The sequence below is a fragment of the Protopterus annectens genome, chromosome 9.part0, assembly GCF_019279795.1.
Source record: "Protopterus annectens isolate FY-2018-M chromosome 9.part0, PAN1.0, whole genome shotgun sequence".
Lineage (NCBI taxonomy): Eukaryota > Metazoa > Chordata > Ceratodontiformes > Protopteridae > Protopterus > Protopterus annectens.
In genome coordinates, this window is record NC_056743.1 from 1,273,240,790 (window position 1) to 1,273,263,873 (window position 23,084).

At 44.5% G+C, this 23,084-nt stretch overlaps 1 protein-coding gene across 1 annotated transcript in view; it reads right to left on the reverse strand.

The window, feature by feature from the left end:
* LOC122810655 (glycerol-3-phosphate acyltransferase 1, mitochondrial-like) overlaps positions 1-23,084 on the reverse strand; it is a 701,052-nt gene that overhangs the window by 627,300 nt on the left and 50,668 nt on the right. The gene's annotated exons all lie outside the window — the stretch shown is intronic.

A 23,084-nucleotide genomic window follows, 5' to 3' on the forward strand; every position in this document is an offset into this window, starting at 1 on the left:
ATACTGGACTTGCTCTCAAAGGGCCAGGAATTTCTAATCCATCACAACAGTCTTAGCCATCACATGAATGTACAGATAATAGGTTTTTGATCCCATTTAAGCAGCTGTTTTCAGAACATCTGCAGCAGATATTAAAGAAGGCCAGAAAACCTGGCAATTCAAAATTATATTTAGCCAAATAGACAAGATTTTCTAGTTGATGCCATATTAGAGACCAGGATCCATGCCATATGAGGCCTCTATTCATTCTCCGGTATCTGTGTGAATTGCTCATCTCAGGCTTTTCTTACACTTCTGTCATAGTTGATCTTTCAGCCATTTCTACTTATCTGCCATTAGTTCACCCATTTCCTTCCAAGTCGATCAAACAGCTTCTGACAGGGATTTTACATAGTAGACCACCTTGAAAAGAAGTGGCTACATCTTGGGATCTTGAGAGTTGGCTTCAACATAAAATTATCTCCCTTTGAAGCAGTAGACAGTTTTTCCCAGAAATTTCTTACTTGGAAGACAGCTTTACTTATTGCTCTGACTTCAGTCCACTGGATGGATGTCCTCACGAATTCTCAACACTTTTTAATTTTCCACAAGGGTAGGATGAGTCTTAGAACCAGCCATACATTCATGCCTAAAGTTGTTTGAGTTTACTTTGAATGAAACTGTTTTAATTCCGTGATCTTTGCCAAACCCAAAAACAAGTGAGGGGAATTCTTCACACCTTGGATGTCCACAGGTAGGTCAGATACTGCCTGGATAAAACTAAAGATTTCAGGATATTTGACCAACATTTTCTTTTCTTTGGCAAGAACAAAGGGTAGCCACTTCCTAAGCAAACCAGTTCCCAGGAGTCATCTCAAATTAACTGATTGTGTTATCCTTATTATGGAACCCCCCCCCACGAAAATCAAGACTCTCTTCACTACAGCTGTGGTCCTTTGGAAAGGGGTAGAGACTACAGCTGGATTTATTGGCAGATCAAAACTAGGAACCAAACATAGATAACTAAAATTATTTGGTACAAAGCCCCATATTGTTTATAACAAGGTCAGAACACTTAAAAGTATTTTGAGACTAAAGAGATTGTAAGTACTAGCTTTTCTAACAAAAAAATTAGGTACCTTTAAATGGGTGTTTTGCTCACAGTGCAATTATATGGCTAACCAGCAAACTGTAGTTATCAACAATTGTACGATTAATACCAAACATCATTACACATGTAACGCTATAGGTATTCTGTGTCTGTCCTTGTGTAAAGATTGTGATGGATTTTATATTGCCAAAACTCAAAGAAGACTGAAGGATTGAGTATATGAGCATGTTAAGCATTAGAAACCAAAACAAAAATAATTCGTTATCCAAACACATTTTAAAATTTTCGACTCATCATTTTGTGTTTTATGGAATGGATGTGGTATTGAAAAATCTGGGAGGGGGGCATGAGTAGATTATTTTTAATGTACATATCATGCCAGGATTGAATGAAAGTCTTTCTATTTCTAGTGTACTCAAGCTTTGTTCTTTTGATAGTTAACATAGTTACAAATTTTTCCTATTTCAGGATTTCGGGGCTTCATCTAGGATATGTTTTATTAGGATCAATGTTTTTATTTTTATTTATTTTTTGAGGGCAAATATTTGATCTGATGCTATCCATGTCATTATTGGTTATGGATGGTTGTAGGATCTGACATTGGATCCAAGCCGGCAACTAGGAAGACAGCTTCTTAGCTCAAGATCCCGTGCTACCCACAACCCTCCGATCTCGTTTGCTGCAATTTAGTTGAAAACATGCTTCTTGTAACTCAAGTGAATAGTTTTCAGTTAAGTATTCTTTTTCCTCTCTATTTGGGTTTTTTTTTCCATCTCTTTATCTCCTACCTTTCTCTCTATGTCCCTCAGGTAGTTACCTCCCCTTCTGGTAGTGTTTAACTTAATTTTTAAAGCCTCTGTCCCTGGTTCCCGCCCTTGTTCTTCTCGGTTTTGTTACATAATGAAGCTAAAATTATATTAATACTAGTGTCAATATTTTTAGGAAACCTAGTCTGTGTGTACCACAATTAAACCCTTTGTTAAATGCCTTTGAGCAGATGATTTTTGCAAGATAGCTGCTGAAAGTCATAATAGGAATAAACATGGGTTTAATTTAAGCAAGCAAGAACATCTTGCCTTGAAAAATCTGCAAAAGAAGGAAGACATTTGTTATAAGACTGGCCGATAAAGGCGGCCCTATTGTAGTGTTGAATACAATGGCATACAATAGAATGATGTATGAAATGTTGAATGACGATAAGTTTTATGTGAAAATTAAAGTTTATCAAGTCAAATAGATGTCCAGTAAGGTAGTCGCTAAATTAAAGGAGATATGGCAGAATGGGTTGATTAGTAAGGATATGTTAGATTATTTTGTTGTTGAGCATCCCACCAGTCCGGTTATACAAGGGTTACCTAAAATTCATAGAAGTGTAAGGTGCCCCCTATGCGCATGATAGTATCTGGAAGGAATTGGTGCACAGAACCAGTCTCAATATACTTAGAGAAATTCTTGAGACCTAAGATTAACAGCATATTCTAAGAGATGCAGAACATTTTCTGACTGATTTGTTTAAGTATACACGATACTTGATACAGAAGACATATATGGTAACTCTTGATGTGGTGTCTTTATTTACAGTGATACCGAACGCTGTAGGTATAGAGAGCATCTATATTTTTTTAAGGGAGATGTTCATGGTTGATTCACATACCATAGAGCAAGTTAGTCAGCTTTTAAGCATTTTATTAGAGAACAATATCTGTTTTCGGGGAGATCATTATTGGCAGTCCAATGGTGTAGCTATGGGCACCTGTTGTGCCAATAACTACGCCAATGCCGTAATGGCAGTTTGGGAAACCAAGTTTATATCGAAGGGTCCATATGCAGACAGAGTTTATTTTTTGAGGAGGTTTGTGGATGACCTCTTTTTGTGGAGAGGCAATACTGAAGAACTGAAGGAGTTTGTACAATATATTAATCAATCCTTTACATTTCTGAAGTTTACACATGCATATTCTATGAAAACAGTAAATTTCTTTGTTATTGTTGAAAAGAAAAATGGCACTGTGGTCACTTGTCTGCACAAGAAGGAATGCCATGTAAACCATTTATTAGCTAAAGATACGTCATTCAGAACCAGTTTTATAGAGTTTCAAGACTGAATGTGACAGATGACGATTTTGTTCAAGTTGAGCAAACTACCAGTGATTTATTAGAAAGGGGGGTATCATATTAATGATATACAGAGCAGCATCAAGGAAGTGAGAAACAGATGCTTAAAGGCTAAACCATATTTTTCTAGGAGTGAAGACTTTAGAGAAGCACACAGTGATGGTCAGAAAGATCATATTGGAGAAAATAAACTAGAATATCATTTAACACTCTAAAGATGCTTGGATGTATAAGAATGTGATAGAGAAACATTGGACTATATTGAGACTAGATAAGAACATTAGTAGTCTAATAGATGTGAAACCCAAGTATTCACTGAAGAACTTAAGTCTTCGAAGAGACAGCTATGTCAGCCTAAGGTCAATGATAGGAAGCATGGCCCTATAAGGCCAGCCATAGAAAAAGGTACAAAAAAAATGGCAGATGTAATTTTTTGCAAATATATAGACTGTACCTCTAAATTTGAACATCCAGATCAGTTAAAGGCATACAAGTTTGACATCAGTGCCACTTGCGAAACGGCATTTATTCTACTTGGCCCAATGCACAGTGTGTCGTACTTTCTATGTAGGGAAGATAGACAGGTCTCTTAAGGAAAGAATACGTGAATACATTTATGCCATTCATAAAAAGAACAAAGTGAATACCTTGGCCAGACACACTATTAATAAGGATATGGAACATGTCTTTAAATTGAATATGAAAGTATAAGGGGGGGGAGGTCTACAGAACATCACTGAAGAGCTTGAAGCTAAGTGGATAGTAAGATTAAGGGCTGATAGAGGCCATGGATTAAATGAATACATACCCATCCGTCCTAAGTTAGTCTAGGCAGCTTTTTATGTAAGATGTGCTGTGAAATTGTTCGTATGATAAATAACTGACTTCTTGCTACAGGTTTGTATGCGTTTTGGAAAGCATAAGTGGAATATGTAAACATGTGCAGATATATTCTTTGTTTGTGATTGTAAATTGAAATGTCCTAAGCTAAATCCTAGGAAGTCTTTTAGGCAAGATGTGCTGTGGAGTTGTTTGTATGATAAATTACTGTTTACATGCTTGTATGTGTTTTGGAGAACACCAGTGGAAAATGTAAATATGTGCAGATATATTCTGTGCTTGTGATTGTAAACTGAAATGTTATGGAAATTTGAATTACAATCTAGATATTTTATAAATAGACTTTTAGAAGTGTATACCTATACATTCAGATTTCTAGTTCAGTTAATGACATGTACCTTGTAGGATGTTGCTTTAAACTGAAAGTGCTTGTTCACACCAGAACAATGTATTAGTTGGTTATAATCATGTGTTTCAAGAGGGTATTTAAATTAAGAGCTGTTTTTAAAATGTATTAGACATCTGAAGAAGTGGGGTTACCCACAAAAGCGCTTGTGTCGAATAAAGATTTTTATACTGGATTCTACAGCCATCTCCAATTCCTGGTGTTCTGCTTTTTATTCTGAATCTGTTTTGTGCAGGACAAGTGAGTTCTAAAGCTTTGGTGGCAGTCTTGTGTTTGTGCTTCAAATAGAATGTTTTATTAGGATCAATGTTTTTATTTATTTATTTATTTTTTGAGAGCAAATATTTGCTCTTATGCTATCCTTGTCATTGATCACGGATGGGTGTAGGATTCAACATCGGATCCAAGCCAGCAACTAGGAAGATGGCTTCTGAGCTCAAGCTTCTCCCCTTCCCAAGATCCCTCGATACCTACAACCCTCCGATCTTGTTTGCCGTGATTTAGTTCAAGACATGCATCCTATAACTCAAGCGAAGAGTTTAGTTAAGTATTCTTTTTCCTGTCTATTTGTTTTTTTTTTTTTCCCTTCTCTCTATCTCCCTCAGGTAGTTACCTCCCCTTCCGGTAGTTTTTAAAGCCCCTTTTCCAGGTTCCCGCCTTTGTTCTTCTCAGGTCTCTCCATAGCCCTTTTGTCTTCCCTTCCCTTTTTCTACCTTATTTCCCCGCCCCTATTGATTGATGTGTAGTGTGTGAGTGGTGTGTGGGATGTCCGAAAAGCCCACTGGTTTTAAAAGGTACTCCTCGTGCAGTCAGAAAATGCCCCATTCCAACTCGCATGGGGAGTGTGGTTACTGTCTGGGAGAGACACATTTGGAGATTGAATGCGACATTTGTGCCGGATTCAACCCCAGGGCTCTCCTGGATCACAAGAACAGGCTTCTGCTGAAAGGGCTGGCCAAAAGGGGTCCCTTGGTATTGGCTTCCCCTTTTAAGTCTCCTTCGGATCCCAAGAAGAATTCTTCTTCCTCTAGGGATTCGCCCACCAAAAAGCCGAGGCTGTCGGATCACAGCTCCCCAAGTCTTAGTCAGCCTCCTTGGCTTCAGATCTGGGCTGTTCTGCTCCAAGACCCCCAGCTCCTTCTGTTGGATCTGAGACTTAGAAGCCTTGGAGCTCCTCAGATCTGATCCGAGCTAGACTGCCTTTGGAACTGACCCACCTGTCTGATCCGACCGTGACACCTTCTACGTCCTGTGATACAAACAGACCCTTGGATCTGACAGTTTTGTTGGATCCAGTCGTTATTGAGTACTTCCCCCTCCCCCCTTAGGAGATCGGATCTGAGGTCTTCAGGCAGGTCTTCTTCTCCAGACCGTGCTCCCTCAGCTAGGTTAGGACATTCCTCACTTTCTTCCCGATCCACCAGGAGTCTACTCCCCTCAGATATGGATAGGATGATGAGCTATCTCAAGGCCCAAATAGAATTGGTCTTGTTGCCATCCCCTGCTTACTTGCCTAGGGGATCTTCCCCATCCATGGAACTCCTCTCTCCTCAACTGACCCGTCTGGGTTTGGTCCCCCAAGATCAGGCATTCCTGGGGAGAGGCCAACAGTGTCGGGCATTTCTCCCCTTCCCACACCATCAGGGTCCCTGGCTGGCTCAGCTCTGTTGCCCTCGGAGCTGGAGGCAACTGGGCCCCGGGTAGTCAGTGGGGGTTGCCAGGGAGTGGCATCAGACTCGGAGCATTTGGATTGTTCCTCCCTCTGGGAGTCTCTGCTTTGGACAGCTTGGGGCCAGTATCATCTGGAGACGTCGGTGCTGTGTCGGGATCACCACTTCTGCCCCCAGTCAGCTGCAGCCAGTGAGGAGGGGCTTCGTCTAGCTCATCAGCTTTCTGGGCAGTAGAGAGGACAGTCTCCAGCTGGGCAGCTGTCTCTACCTGGACTCTGAATCCTCCCCATCACCACTCGATTTTGGGTAGTGAGACCTCATCATCTTTCCAGGGTCAGCCCTCCCATGAACACCTTCAGACGTGCATTACTCCCATCGGGGTCCTTACCTCATCTGAGTCCTCCCCAGAGCCCACTGTAGAGGAGCCTCTTTGGAAGGGGACGTGCAAGGGGAGGCACTTGGACTCCCCTCGAGAGTCCCTCACTGAAGACATGGATTTTGAGGAAGGAGGCTGGTCCCCCAGACTTCCGTCCGAGGAGGTGTCCTTTGTGGACATCTTCGAAATCCTTAGGCAGTGAGATGGTTGGTCTTCCCCTGCCCCATCTTTGCAGAAATCCTTGTTCGTGAAGGCCCTCGAGTTGGACCTACCTTCTACCTGGGTGTCTCCCCCTGCCAATGAGCTCGTCCAGCTCATATCCAGCAGGACATGGAAGGAGCCGGACACAGTGGAACCAGTTCTCAAGAGAAACAATAAGTTCCTAAGCCCCCCCACCCCCCACTACAAGGCTTTTTGGAGCAAGAGCGTTCCTGTTGATGCTATTGTGGTGGCCGCAGCTACAAAAAAAGAGCTTGCTGAACAGAGCTCCACGGTCCATCCCCCGAACAAGAAGCCCAGGGTGATTGACCGTTTTGGGAAGTGCGTTTTTGCTTCTGCTATGTTTGGACTGAGAGCAACCAATTACATGGCACACTTTACCCGGCTGCAAAGGGACTTGGTGTCAGAGTTTTCCACCTCCCTTTCTGAGTTGCTGACTCTGAAGAGTTTCAAAGTGGTCTCTCCGAAGTTGTCTCCTCTGACTTCTCTAGCTAACGGCTTGATACGTTTGATATTCAATGCTGTCTAGGCCACCTCTAGAGTGGCGGGCACTGACATTGCCATCAGGCGTCATGCCTGGCTTCACCTTTGTGGGTTTGTGGAACCCTTCAAGGCGTCCTTCACTAATGCCCCTTTCAACAGGTCGACTCTGTTTGGCCCTTCGGTCAAAGAAACTTCAACCCATAGTGAGCAGGAGGGAGAGACTCTGTCCATGGTTGGGATCAAGGTTTCTACTCCGCAACAATCCTTTTCCAGAAATCAGAGTGGTAGTAAGAAACGGTGGATGTGAAGTTGTTAAATCTCGCCTTAATTCTTATTGATGGGGTCGGAGCCAATCCTTGGCTCCGAGTCGGCCAATTTGCAAAGCTCGAGGTCTCTTAACAGCTCGAGGCCGAAACCCTGTTCCACAATGCACCTCTACTTTCCCCAGATCTAGTTTGCCGCTGCAGCAGATCGTGGATTTTTTACAGCTCAGGCCGTATTTGTGAGATAAGTGTCTTCCTTTGTCTTGGACCTTTACTAAGTTTTCTCTTTGTTTAGATTTCAAAAGTAACAGCAAAGATAGGTTATCCTTTCTTGTGTTTTTTTTTCTGCTATATAGTTAAAGAATAACAAGAACTTTGTGTCCTTGTTTTTGGGCGTTGGCCCTGTTGGTTTCTGTAGCCGGTTAGGCCTATTTTGTCCTTATCCCTTACAGCTGAGTTAGGCTCCTTTTAGTTGTTTTAACTGTAGCCGTTTAGGCTTATTTTTGTTTTTACAGTTACAGCCGAGTTAGGCTTTCCTTAATTATATTTGTAGCCGGTTTGGCTTAATTTGTTTTTTGCTGCTAACCTTCAAAAGTTGAGACTTGGTTGTTAATGTTTCTGTTTGGATTGCTGTCGGGGTAGTTTACTGTGATTTAACTACAATGTCTGAAAAGGCCAAGTAAGGGTTTAAAAAGTGCCCTAAATGTAATCAAAAACTGTCCATCACAGATGGCCACACTACCTGTGTTTACTGTTTGGGAGAGGTTCATCTCCAAGACGTTTGTTCCATTTGCCATGGTTTCAGTGCCAGGGTTTTGGCAGAAAGGAAAAGAAAGTTGGTTGAACGTGGTTTGATTAAGTCTGCATTCCAGTCAGACTTGGATACTGCTCCGGGAAAACCAGAACCTTCATCTTCGGCTTCTTCTTCTGCGAGTTTGGATCTGAAGGGCTCTTCGGTTGTGAAGGCTTCCAAGAAGGTTCTGGTATCAGCTTTACTGTCATTGGAGCCGTCTATACAGGTAGTTGGTAAGAGCCGGTCCCCAGTCTTGGAACCGGTATCTCCTACCTTGAGATCTTCGATTCTAGGCTCGCCGGCTCCTTCTGTAGCTTCCTCTCGGGCTTCCAGACTTTCAGATTCAGATGTGGATCGTGTGGTACAGAGACTTTCAGAATGCAGCGCTGGCTAAAATTGTGTCTGCTTCGACTCAGGCAGCTTTGGAACTGACAAAGTCATCTCCTGTAATTTCTGCTCCTCCCCTGACTTAAATCGAGACATCGGAACCGGAGGGAGCTAGTCAGTCATTTGTGGAACTGTCTGTTCCAACACCCACTCCGGACCTGTCAGCACCGACAGCCCTGATGTCCTCTGCTCCGGCAGTGGCGGACTCTGGGAGCCAACACTCTCCATTCGGCTCCGGGGAGGGGAGTTGAACCGATGTGTCTGTTCTGACTCTTCCCCTTGGGGCCTTGCCATGGATGAGCTCGGCTCCCACCTCTGGCTTGGAGCCAGCGGTTTTGATGCAGGAGGAGTCATCGGTGTCTTCGGACCCAGGGGCTTCCTCGCACCAAACCCATGGTGCCTTCGATGCCATGAGGAGGGTTTTGTCCCCCCGGACATCCACAACCTCTGAAATGGCCACCTCCTCCTGGAAAGTGCCGGAATCTTCTCTGTCACTGCAGACCCACCATAAGCGTAGGGACCAGGAGCCTCAGGAAGCCCCATTGGGGGAACCCTGCTCTTCAGAGACCTCCCCAGAAGTTCCCACTGAAGAGGTTCTTCAGAAGAGGTTATGTAAGAGGAGACATTTGGATTCCCCTCAGGAATCCATCACATCTGACACTGATTTGGAGGAATCGGAAGGGTCCCCAAAGTCCCCCTCTGAGGATATCGCCTTTGTGGATATCATAGAGATCCTTAAGCAAAGGGGTGACTGGCAGCCCTTTAACCTTACCGAGGACATATCGGTGCTATTGAAGGCTTTTGGGTCTTGACCCTCCACCTCTTGGGTTTCTCCACTATTCGATGAGTTGATGAACCTTTTATCTTGAAGGGTGTGGGAGTCACCAGATACTATGGATCCCATTCCCAGGAGGCCCAACAAGTACATTTCAGCTCCTCATGACAAAACCTTCTTATCCAAACGTCTACCTGTTGATGTCGTGGTTGTTGCGGCAGCCACGAAGAAAGATGTCTGAGAGCTCTACATCTGTCCATCCTCCTAATAGGATCATGGACAGATACAAGTGCATGTTTAGTTCTACGACCTTTGCTCTTCGGTCCTTGAACTAATTAACCCACTTCACAAGGCTTTAGAGAAATCTTCTATCGTTAACTCTTCCATGCACCTCATATCTTACGCAGCTGATGGGACGAGTAGGGCAGCGGGTACAGGAATTGCTCTGCGGAGGCATTCCTGGATGCCTTTATGTTCCTTTGTGGAACCTTTTAAGTCGTCATTTGTGAATGCCCGTTTTGATGGTTCTTCCCTTTTCGGACTAAAAGTTAGAGACCCTCACCAGATGTGAGCAAGATGGAAAGACTCTATCTGCCATAGGAGTCTGTTTTTCCACCCCTACTAGACCTTTACCCTAAAGGTCAATGGGCAGGAAAAATTGGTTCCGCAAAGCCCAAGGAGCCTTTCCAAGCTCACAAGGTGAAGCCTCCTCCAGGGGCAGAGGAGGGGGCAATGATGGAAGACTACGCCCATGCGGCAGAGGGGGTCCGCAGAACCAGGGCGACAGGGATCAGTTCCTTGGGAAGTCCTACCAGCACTCCTGAAAGGAGGCCCGACTTTCCTGCTCTGGAGGCAGTCTGGGGACGTTTATCTTTGTACCTAGGCACCTGGCTAAAAATTTCAAAAGACAGATGGGTACAAAACGTCATATCCAGAGGCTATTTCATCCCCTTTCATACCCAACCCAGACCAACAAAAGGAATCCCAAACATTCCACTCAGTCTACGGGATGTTGCAACAGTAGAGGTTCAAAAACTATTAGAAAAAGAGTCATCCAACCAGTCCCGGCAGACCAGCAAGGATCCGGAACTTACTCAAGATTCTTTTTGGTGCCAAAGAAAACAGGGGACTGGAGACCAATTTTGGACCTCAGCAGACTCAACAAGTATGTAGAAAAGAGAAAGTTCAAGATGGTCACGCTTCAGTCTATACTCCCGTTCCTAGGGAAAAACAATTGGATGTGCTCAATAGATCTTTAGGATGCATACTACCATATCAAAATGGCCAGGCCATCCAGGGATCACCTGCACTTCAGGCTGGGAGCCAGTCACTTCCAGTTTTGGGCGCTGGCCTTCGGTCTCACTTCCACCCCCAGAGTGTTCACCAAATGTATGGCAGTGGTCATGGCTCACTTGAGACATCAAGGAATCCGGGTGTTTCCATATTTGGACGACTGGTTCCTCACCGCACCCACCAGGCATCAGCTTATTCGGGCAAGGGACACTGCCTTAGATCCATGTTTCCAACTGGGCATTACGATAAAATCAGAAAAGTCTGCTTTATTGCCGTCGCAGCATACAAGTGTTTATAGGAACAGACTTAGACACAGTCAACATTTCTTTAAAACTTCCTTCTGAAAGAGTGCTTACCCTACGGCAGCAGATTATAGATCTCCTTTCAAAATACAAAGAACCAGCATCACAGATTCTCAAGTTGCTGGGCACCATGGCAGCAACTATCATTGCAATACCCCTGGCGAGATCTCACATTCGCAGTCTTCAGTGGCTGCTATTCACACAGTGGACGTTTCAGGACTTACCGATGAATCACCCAGTTCTGATAACCAACTCTTGCAAGGAAGATCTTCAGTGATGGCAAACGTCCAAGTCGGTGACCATGGAACTTCCCTTTGTCCTTCTGGTTCCAGTTGCAGCGGTGACCACAGATGCCTCCCTGATCGGGGGGGGGGGGGCATTATCAGGGGCGGACAGACCAAGTTACATGGCAGGTTCACAAGGCTCAATTGCACATCAACGTTCTAGAGATGAGAGCAGTTCTCTTAGCATTGCAGTCCTTTCAAGACTGTCTTCCTCTGGGCACGATTACAATCCAGTCAGACAACATGTCCGTAGTCTGGTATATAAACAAACAGGGTGGAACCAGATCTTATCCCCTATGTTGAGAGGCTCTAAGAGTGTGGAAATGGGCAGAGTCCACCCAGTGCTTTCTGATAGCAATGCACATCCTGGGAAAATCCAACGTGATAGCGGACAAACTCAGCAGGGCAATTCTGTTGCCTCACGATTGGTCCCTGAAGAATGAAATAGCGGAAATGATTTTCCGCAGATGGGGTCAGCCTTGCTGCGATCTCTTTGCGACTCCCACAAACACCAAATGCAGCAACTACTTTGCCCTGATCCCTCAACAGGGACAGTCCCCGAGGGACGCGCATGGTTGGCCTCTGGGACTTTATGCCTTCCCTCCCTTTCCCCTGATTCCCAAAGTTTTGCGGAAAGCCAGTTTTCTGGGCAGGACATTTACCTTAATAGTCCCATATTGGCCTCATCAGTTGTGGTTCCCTTTTCTGAAGCCTCTTCTAGTTGAAGAACCTTGGATCCTGGACCCAGTGCCAGATCTTCTGACCCACTCGTCAGGAGCTCTTCACCCTTCACTTCACTCCATCAAACTGTCTGGCTGCTTCAATTTCCAGAATAGCCAGGTTCCAAAATTTATCAGAAGCTCGACATATTCTTTTGTCCTCACATAAGTCTTCAACCAGGAAACTATATCTCAGTAAGTGGAAAAAGTTTTCCATCTGGGCTCAGCAGAATAGCATTGACCCTTTCCTAGCCTCCATATCGGATATCTTAGAGTTTCTCACCAAACTGTTCAACGAAGGAGTTGCAGCAGCAACCATTTGGGTACAACTGGTTGTTATATCTAATTTCCATGTAGGTGAATCTGGAAACGGTATGTCCCACAAGTTAGCAAAGGCCTTTTTGAAGGGTAAGATGCACCTAAAACCACTTATTAGATCACCTACCGCTCCATGGAATTTGAATTTAGATTGCTCTCCCGCCCTTTGAACCCGCTTCGTCTTGTGAGCTGAAATATCTTTCTTGGAAGACCATTTTTTTGGTGGCCATTACATCAGCACGCAGAATTTCGGAGTTGCAAGCCCTTTCAGTTAAGCACCCATACTTGATATTCCACAAAGATAGGATTTCCCTCCGGAACGAACCCTTCCTTCTTACTCAAAATTTGTTCTGAATTCACCCTTAATCAGGCAATTGAACTACCTGTTTTCTTTCCCAATCACTCTAATCAATTGGAATATATGCTCCACAAGCTTGACGTTCATAGACAAAAGACCATAGAAGAGCTGATCAGTTGTTTGACTCCTCTTCAGATTCAAAAAAAGATGCAGCGGTATCTATCTAAATCTACCTTATCTAAATGTCTTTCTGATTGTATATCCTTTATATACCATGAGGCAGACATTTCTTTAGAGGACAAAGTCAAGGCTCATTCAACCAGAGCTGTTTCTACTTCCGAAGCCTTCTTGCCAGACTACCCATTGATTCTATTTGTGCAGCTGCCACATACCTTCATATCTCACTACAAAGTAGACAAGGCCTCTAGGGGCAGGAATTCTTTTGGTTCTGCTGTCCTTAGGCAGGTACTCCCATGAGCCACCCAAGTTTTGGTGCTGGGGACGCTACCCATCAGTAAGAATGAAGGCGAGATTGAACAACTTCACATAAAGAATTTATGTACTTACCATAACATTCCATGTGAGTTGTTCTCACCTTCATTCTTACAACCACCCCCCCCCCCCCCACCTACCCCCATCCAATGTCTGGAAGTCCGAGGGGCTGTATGTTGGCTTTTGGTTCTTCTGAGGAGTTTCCTCTCACTAGTTGTCTTTATGATTTCCTTGAAATCTGGTATAGATTTACCACTAGCTGGCAGCAAACAAGATCTGGGGAAGGTAGAGGTACATTGTGGGATAGGGTTTCGTCCTCGAGCTGTTGGAGACCTCGAGCTTTGCAAATTGGCCGACTCGGAGCCAAGGATCGGTTCCCAACCCATCAGTAAGAATGAAGGCGAGAACAACTCACATGGAATGTTATGGTAAGTACATAATGTTATGGTAAGTACATAACTTCTTTTGCCGCAGGTTTCAGTCCTCCTTCCAGGATACTCTACAGGAATCTTCTTCCTCTGGCTGGGGAAGGGATTTTAACAGCAGACGCCACCCCAGAGGCAGAGGAGGTGTGCAGAATCGGGACTCCTGGGAACCCTTCTCTGAGAAGCCCCATCAGCACTTCTGAAGTTGCTACCTAGCTGTCCTACCCTGGAGGCAGTCAGGGGTTCTCTCTCCCTCCACCCACTAGCCTGGACAATTATTACCTCAGATCCGTGGTTGTTAAACATCGTGTCCTGGGGTTGCTTCATACCCTTTTTTTTTTTTAGCCCCATCCAGCTCAAAAATCTCTCCTGGATGTTCCACCCTGCCAAAGGAAGTTGGCCTTTCTAGAGGTTCAAGACCTCCTTCACAAAAGAGCCATCTGGAGGTCCCAACAGGGCAACGAGGATCTGGAACTTACTCTTGCTTTTTTTGGTGCTGAAACCCCCCCCCCCCCCCCCCCAAAAAAAAAAAAAAAACAGGGACCTACGTCTCATTTTACCCTCAGTATTTTAAGTTTGTCATTAAGATGTCGAAGTTCCGGATGGTCACTGTTCAGTCCATTCTGCCTCTTCTGCACAAGGACGATTGGAAGTGATCAGTGGATCTCAAGAATACATACTGTCACATCAAAACTGACAAATGCTGCAGGAGATACCTGCACTTTTTGCTGGGGGCCAATCACTATCAGTTCAGAGCCCTGCAGTTTGGACTCACCACAGCCCCTTGGGTGTCTACCAAATGCATGGCAGTGGTGGCAGCTCATGTCTGGCTGCAAGGTTTCCAGGTCTTCCCATAACTGGTCGATTGGCTCCTCACGGCCCACACAAGGCATCAACTCACACTGGCCACGGATCACACACTCAGTCTCTTCCAGGATCTAGGCATCATAGTCAACTTGTCAAAATCCCATCTTGCCACGTTTTAGAGACAGGACTTTATCAGGGTCCTTCTGGATATGGTGTCGGAGACTGCAACACTTCCCGTATGCAGAGTTAGGATGATTCTGGATCTGGAACGTCCCACAGTCCACTTAATCTTGCAAGCACTAGGTTCAGTAGTAGCAGCAGCAATCCAGTTAGTCACTCTTGCCAGATATCATATGAGAGTTCTGCAATGGACCCTAGTGGTGCAATGGTCAGTTCACCTTCATCCCATGTTCATGCTAGTCAGGATTTCTTAAGTCTCATCACCTTACTTGGTGGCTGCAAGCCTGGGATGATCTAGGCAGACCCTTCTGTCTTCCCCAACCCACTGACGCCTCCCTGTTGGGGTGGAGAAGGCATTATTGGGGAAGGACTGTTGAAGGCACGTGGTCCCCCTGAAAGACCAAATTACAGGTAAATGTCCTGGAGATGAGAGCAGTCCTCCTAACATTGCAAGCCTTCCAGGACTGTCTCCCTCTCTGGACCATTACAGTTGAATCAGACAAACATGGCTGTGATCTGGTACATCAAAATGTAGGTGAGAACACAATTTTATCCCCTGTGCAGAGAGGCCATGAAGGTGTGGAAATGGGCGATGTTTTCCAGGCGCTTTTTTCTTGCAATGCACATTCCCGGCAGTTCCAATGTATTAGCTGACAAACTTAGCAGATCTGCCCTGAGTCCTCACGAGTGGAACCTGAGACAGTCAGTGGCACTTTGGATATTTGACTGCTGGGGTCTCCCTTGCTGTGATCTTTTTGCCTGTCTAGACAACCACAAATGCAGCAACTACTTTGCCCTGACCCCCCCCCCCCTTCGCGGGAGTCACCCAGTGATGCTCTGGTGCAGGATTGGCTGTCGGGACTTGTACATCTCTATCCCACAACTCCCCTCATTCCCAAAGTCTTAACAGAAAGCTTGCCACCTGAAGACTCCTCTCATCCTCATTGCCCCCTTCTGTCATCATCAGGTGTTATTTTCCCTCTTTTGGTCTCATCTGAGATATCTGCCTTGGATATTAGATGCCATTCTGGATCTCATTTCCCATCCTCAGGGGCTTCCTTTTCCCAGTCTTCAGTCTCTTCATGTGACCATTTGGTAACTCCAATTCCAATGATTCTTTTCCAGTCCAGGCTTCCTTTCCCTGGTTAAGAACATTATTTTGGCTTCTCAAAAGCTGCCTACCAAAAAGGTGTATTCCAGCAAATGGAAGAGATTTTCTATTTGGACAAAACAATGCAGTCTAGATCCCTTTTCAGCTTCTATGCCTGACATTTTTTTGTTCCTGGTCTCTCTCTTTCAACAAAAGGCTAGTTTCTCTACGATTAAACTGCAGTTGACTGCTGTCTCCCAACTTCCATTTGAACGAAAGTCCCACCTTTTCTAGGCTGTGCAAAGGTCTACCTCAAAGGGATCTTTCATAGGTTCATAGGTGAGTACTAGGCTATCTGCCCGAGGGCATTTATAAGCCTAGCCAGAGTGTGTCGGCTTTCGCCACCCCATTGATTAATTAACTGAGCCTCTGTCAAGCAGAGCCAATGAAATGATCCCAGGGGTGTACAGCCCATCCACTCGTCAAGTCTTCTCTTGAAGAGTGTTAGTGAGGGGCTCTGCCTAATGTAGTTAGGAATTTTGTTCCAAAGCATGGGGAGTCTCTGTGACAGGAATCTATCCCTCCAGCATGTTCTATTTATTGTTGTGGCGAGGTTTAGCTCACTAGAGCGCGTGGCTTGCAGTGACTTGGATTTCTTTAGGTGGAGCATGTCCATCAATTCTGAGTTGGACATGGCTTTGTAAGTCAGGCAGAGATCACCTCTGAGTAAGTGATATGCCACTAAGTACAGCCGGAGTTTTTTCAGTCGGGCTGCATAGGACATATGTTTGAGGCCAGTAATCCTCTTGGTGAGGTGCTTTTGTGGTCTTTCAAGCTGTTGGAAGTGTCTTGTGAGGTACATCCCAAATGGGGCATTGTACTCTCTGATGGGTCTGATGAGTGATGAGTAGAGGGGCACTATAACCTCTTTATTTCTAGATGCGAACCGCTTAGTAATTAGATGGGCCACATAGGATTTCCTAACTACTTTGGCAATATGATTGTCAGAGGAGAGACTACTATCTACCTGGGTCCCCAGATCTCTTATTACCCCTTCTGTATTAAGGGGGCTGCCACCTATGTGGTAATATGTGGGTGTTTTGTTTTTCCCAAACAGGATGACTGTGCATTTTTTGGCATTTAGCTTAAGGCCATGACTTTGACACCAGGTGTCTTGTCTCAGTAAGGCCTTTTTGGAGGATGTCTGTGTCAGCCGGAGAGTCAGTTATGGCTCCCAGTTTGCATTCATCGGTGAACTTGGTTAGCCATAGTCCTCCTGTGTTTGCCTGTACTTCTGAGAAATATATGCCGAACAGTAGGGATCCCAGAACTGAGCCTTGCAGGACACCACTTGTGACTGGTTTAGAGTCAGACCTGGAGCCTGCTATTCTTACCGTGTGAGTTCTGTCTGTAAGCCAGTTGGCAATGCATCTTGTGACGTAGGGGTTTATGTTCAGGCTGGTAAGTTTTTCTATAATACCCGAGTGAGGAATGGTGTTGAACACCTTGGCGAGATCAAGGTAGGCTGTGTGAACCACCTTTCCCTCGTCTATGGCCTTGGTAACTGTCTCGAAGAAGTCAACCAGGTTTAGTAGGCATGATCTGCCCTTAGCAAAGCTGAACTGAGTCGGGTCAAGTGTTTGGAGGTTCCCAATGTCTTTGTTAATGAGTTCCATGATGATGCGCTCCATAGCCTTGCAGACCAGGCTAGTCAGGCTTATGGGGTGATAGTTACCAGTGTCAGTTGTGGCTCCTCCTTTGTGGAGCAGAATAACCATTGCTGTGTGCCATTCTGTGGGCACGTAGCCTATGGAGAGGCTGAGGATGAACAGCGTGTTTAGGTGGGAGGTTAGTTCGTTCTGTAGTTCATGCAAGACGCAGCCTGGGCACCATCTGGCCCCATTGATGCTGTGTTTTTGGCTTTTGAAAGGGCTGTTTTCACCTGTGCTTCTGTGATTTCCGGGACACTACATTTTTCCAGTATTGTTGTGGGCCCTTTTGAAGGTGAGAGGGAGGTGGAGTTTGCACTGACTCTATCTGCCAGGATGTTGGCAATATCAGTAGGTTCAGTATATTTTGTGCTATTTTGCACTATCTCAGAGCATATCTGCGAGTTGCCACTTCGATTTTTGACATAGCTAAAGAAGGCATTGTGGTTATCTTTCGAGTCTTTGGCTATTTTTTCTTTCAAAGTTAGCCTTGGATGATTTTATGAGGGACCTTAGTTTCTTACTGATACTGATCAGGGATGTCTTTCCTTCTTGGGATTTGCTTTTTTCCTGAACTAGTTTCCTCCTTTTGTTGTATAACCTGTTTATGGCAGATGTCCACCAGACTGCTTTCCTTCTCTTAGGGAGTGAGTATTGGTTTTGCTAGGGATGGGACAATCCATGCATCCTTGTTGGTGCTCATAGAGTGCAATTGTAAAGGATTCTGCATCTTGGGCAGTGTTATCCTTTAGCATGGGGGCTGTGAAACTTACCACCTCTGACTTAAGTAAGGTGAAGTTTGCTTTAGAAAAGTTTTTCACTGTGGTTTTCTTGGTTGGGGGTGGTGGTGGAGTGTGGACATCCAGGGTGATTAGTTTATGGTCTGATCTAATCAGTGATGGGTTGAACTCCGGTATGGAGCACCTGTCACCCATGTTGGTGATGACCAGGTCCAATATGTTGGGGCTTCTGGTAGGGGAGTTTACCAGCTGATCCAGGGCATTTGAGTTGATAAATTCCAGGAAGCGCTGAGCCTGGGAGTTTGTACTCAAGTAGTTTTCCCAGTTAATGGTAGGGTAATTGAAATCTCCCAAGATCAGGGTGTTCTGTAGGACCTTCATGTTTTCCAATGTTTCCAGAAAGGCAGAGTGATGGTCCTGAGTCATGGAAGGTGATCTGTAGCAGGCCACAATTTGCATTGCAGATTTGCCCGATGTTAGTTGCACATGGATGATTTCAGAGGTATCGTGCTGCGCCACTAACCTGGAGGTGTGGGTATCCTTGATGAATATGGACACACCCCTTCCTTTTGTACTTCGGTCCGTGTTCTGTAGCTGAAATGTGTGGTATGAGTTGTAGCCCAGTAGTACTGGAGTGCTCCCTGGAGCCTTGAACCAGGTTTCAGTTACTGCACAGATGTTGACGTTCTCCATACTTAGGAGTGCTTTGAGTGCATGCATTTTGAGATTTAAACTCCTGGCGTTGAGTAGCATAACCCTCAGTTTTTTACTTGTGCTGTTTACGGAGGTGGGTTTGAATTTTGAGCCTTGCCTAAAAAAGGCACTATGGGGCAGCAAGAGCCTTGGCCAGTATTCGAAAGCCAAGGGGTGACAGGTGCAAGCCGTCTCTTGCGAAGCAACGCGGCTTGTCGAGCATGTCATCCCAGGCTGACAGACACTGGATCCCCTTTGAATGACACCAGAAGATTAGCCAGTTGTTGAAACTGATAATTTTTTCTTTATACTGAGGTATCATTCTTGGTGAGGGCAGGATGCTACTCGTTCAGGGCCATACCCGCCTGGGCTACATGATCAGATAGCTCTTCCATGTCTCTCTTCATGTAGTCCAGGAAAGTACGGCTCAGGTCGTTCACACCAACATGAACAATGACAGTCATGTTTGTACTTGTTCTGGAGTGACCTGAGTGTTTGTGTTATGTGGCGGATTCTGGCTCCCGACAGGCAGCTAACAGTAACCTTCTCCTCGTCCATCCTAGTGAGTGGGGCGTCAGTGTGCCTGACTATTGGTCACCTATTACTAGTGTGTTAGGTATGTTATTTTGCCTTAAGGGCTGTGATTGTAAGGCGCATTGATTTTGTGTTTTGTGTGTTGTCTGGTTTGTGACGGGAGGTGCAGGTTTTGTGGGTGTCTGCTTTGGAGCTCTCTGATGCTTTTGCAGGTTTTTATTTAGAGCCTCCGAGTATGATTTTGTGTATTTGTGTATCTTTTGCCAGTGCTGGTTTAGTAGGTCTGTGTGTGGCTGGAGGTGTGGTGCAATTGTTAACCTTCTCCTCATGACTGTCTGTTCCAGTCTTGGGTGGAGTTACCTTAGCCTCCAGTTTGGCTGTATAATTGCATCTCTCACATATGTTAGTGTTTTATGGTAGGAGGAGAGGGCTGTCTGTGTACATGAGGCAGTTGTAACATTGCCTCAGGATACCCAGATTCACCAGCTGGACTGAAGAGTACATCTGAAGTTGTCCTTTGGTCATGCCTGAATAGTAGGGTGAGCTACTTAGTCGCTTGGTTGGTGAGGGGTGGATAAAGAGTCTTGCCCTGCTGGGCAGTCAAGTGTCGGGGTATATTTAGTGCTTGCTATTAGGTCTGAGCAAGTGCTGGACTGTAGGATTCTTTTTGAGTGCTTAGATTGAGAGTTAGACTAGTTTCAAGTGAAAAACTGAAGGAGACTTAGTGGAGCCAGGAATAATTTAACCCTAGCTAACCGGTGCTGCCTGGCACACAAAACCATGCAACGCGTTTTTTAAACTGCTAACTTCTGGGCTGGAACCACTCCTCCAGGGACAAATGTCTCACAGGTGAACAGAGAAACTTCCCTCTATCCAAGTAAGGTATGGGCAACTCAGAAACTTGTAACACAGCTTTGAATTCAGCACTAGCCTGAAAACTGGACTATACTAGCTTAGACAGGCGGGAAACAAGAAATTTATTTATTTATTTATTTGAAAAGATAAGGCAAAAACAGTAAAAAGTACTCTTAAAACAGCTTTAAACAAGTGATCAGAAAAGGCTATCGCACTTTAGTGTGTAGCCTACAACAGTTAAACAATTTAAACAAAAACAACTTTTTAAAAGTGCAGGCAGTCAAATAAGTACAATATGTGAAAAAAAACAAGCTTTTAAATCAAAATAAGTGCTGGAAAATCAACGTTTAGGCGGAAAACAGTTAAGTACAGCAAGAAAATACAGACAACTGATACTCAATCACTCCAAAGTCTCTCTTTTAAGCTAGAAGGCTTATATCTGTTTAAGTCTTTCTAGTGCTTTCCAGTAGGTTAGTTACAGGAAAGATGGGAAACTAGCGCAGATGTGGTCTTTTAAACCAGAAAGTTGAAAGAGATGGACAACTTCCCGAATGGTCAATAAACTACAATTCCTGGGCCAAGAACCACTCTTCTTGTGGTAGACAGGCTACCTAGTACTTACCACTCCCACTGATAAGTTAGAAGGCTGCACTCCAACAGAAGGGCTTGGGGGGCTCAGAAGCTTACAAACAGTCATGTATACAGCAAATCTGTACCTGGACTAGACTAGTTTCGAGAATGGTGGGGATCAAGCACAAACACGGGCTTTAAAACCAGAAAGTTGAGAGAGATGGAAAACAAAACTGCCCAAACGGCTAAAAATCTACAATTTCTGGGCCAGAACCACTCCTCTTGTGGTAGATAGGCTAACTAGTGCTTACCACTTGTACTGATAAGCTAGAAGGTTTCTCTCCAACACAGAAAGGCTTAGGGGGCTCAGAAGCTTACAAAGAGTCGTGGATACAGCAAATCTGTACCTGGACTAGACTAGTTTCGAGAATGGTGGGGATCAAGCACAAACACGGGCTTTAAAACCAGAAAGTTGAGAGAGATGGAAAACAAAACTGCCCAAACGGCTAAAAATCTACAATTTCTGGGCCAGAACCACTCCTCTTGTGGTAGATAGGCTAACTAGTGCTTACCACTCGTACTGATAAGCTAGAAGGTTTCTCTCAAACACAGAAAGGCTTAGGGGGCTCAGAAGCTTACAAAGAGTCGTGGATACAGCAAATCTGTACCTGGACTAGACTAGTTACAGAAAAGTTGGGGAACAAGCGCAAACGCAGGCTTTTAAGCCAGCAAGTTGAAAGAGATGGAAAACTGCCAATAAACTACAATTTATGGGCCAAAACCCACTCTTCCCATGGTAGATAAGCTACCTGATGCTTACCACTCCCACTGATAAGCTAGAAGGCTTCCCTCCAACACAGAAAGGCTTAGGGGGGCTCAGAAGCTTACAAAGAGTCCTGGATACAGCAAATCTATACCTGGACTAGAGTAGTAACAGGAAAGGCAGGAAACAAGCACAAACACAGGCTTTTGAATCAGAAGGTTGAAAGACATGGAAGAGCTTAATAAACTATAATTTATGGGCCAGAAACCTCTTCTCCTGTGGTAGGTAGGCTACCTAGTGCTTACCATTCCCACTGATAAGCTAGAAGGCTTCCCTCCAACACAGAAAGGCTTGGGGGCTCAGGAGCTTACAAACAGACAGCAAGTCTGTATCTGGACTAGATAAGTTACAGGAAAGGCAGGAAATAAGCTAGGAACTTTTTTTTTTTTTAGCAAAAAAGCAGCTAAAACAACAGTAAATACAATTCAAATGCAGTGCAGGCTAGCACATGTATATCAATATTACGGCAGATACAGTTTAAATGCAATTGAATTAACAAATGACTAAAAAAACAAGTGCAGAAGTCATTAAATTATAGAAGGCTACTAACAAGCAGTAATAAGTGCAGAGTAAGAACAAGTGAACAGATAGCCCGCAGAACAGCAACTAAGACAGTTATAGTAAGAGCAGCTGAATATATATAATATATATATATATATATATATATATATATATATATATATATATATATATATATAATTTTTTTTTTTTGTGAGGGAGGTAACACAGCAGGATTAAGAGGCTACAGGGATTGTCCTTCTCAAATGCTCTTTTTGTACACGGTAGGAGTGCCTATGATCTCTCTGCACTCAGTTGACTGAGCAAATGAGATAGGCCCAGAAGGAGTATCCAAATACAAACTTACAAGAGGGGCGGGCAGTTTCAAAGCCACCAAGATTAACAAAAGGCAAGAACAGGGAGGGTGGGTGGGAGAAACAGTGCAGACACAAGAGACAGAAACGGAAACAATACAGCACCACTATAAATAATAGACAAGTGTATAAAGTGGCAAAATATGTACTTATCAGTTTGAAATAGATTCCAGCTCTGTACAGTAAGTCTATCAGCTTTCCAACAGTTCACCAAAAAGCAATCTGTTTTGGAATTACAATGAAATACACCTCAGGCGATGGCGAACAGCTAGGATCTACTCAGACCTCCTGTAAAGGATCATTTCCCTCCATGGGATCTCACTCTGGTGTTGCAGTCTTTGAAGCAGAAACCTTTTGAGCTTGCTGCGACCTGTGATCTCAAATTTCTGTCCTGGAAGATGGCCTTTTTGGTGGCAGTCACTTCTGCCAGGAGGGTCTCGGAATTGCAGGCTCTGTGCTTTAAGCCACCCTTCATGCTATTCCATAAGGATAAGATGTCTCTCAGGACCAATCCTTCCTTTGCCCGTAAGGTAGCCTCAGAGGCAAATCTTAACCAATCGATTCAACTTCCTGTATTATTTCCTAATTTTTCCAATAAGGGGGAATATCAGTTGTGTTGTCTGGTTGTACATAGGCAGTTGCGTTTCTACATTGATCCCCATG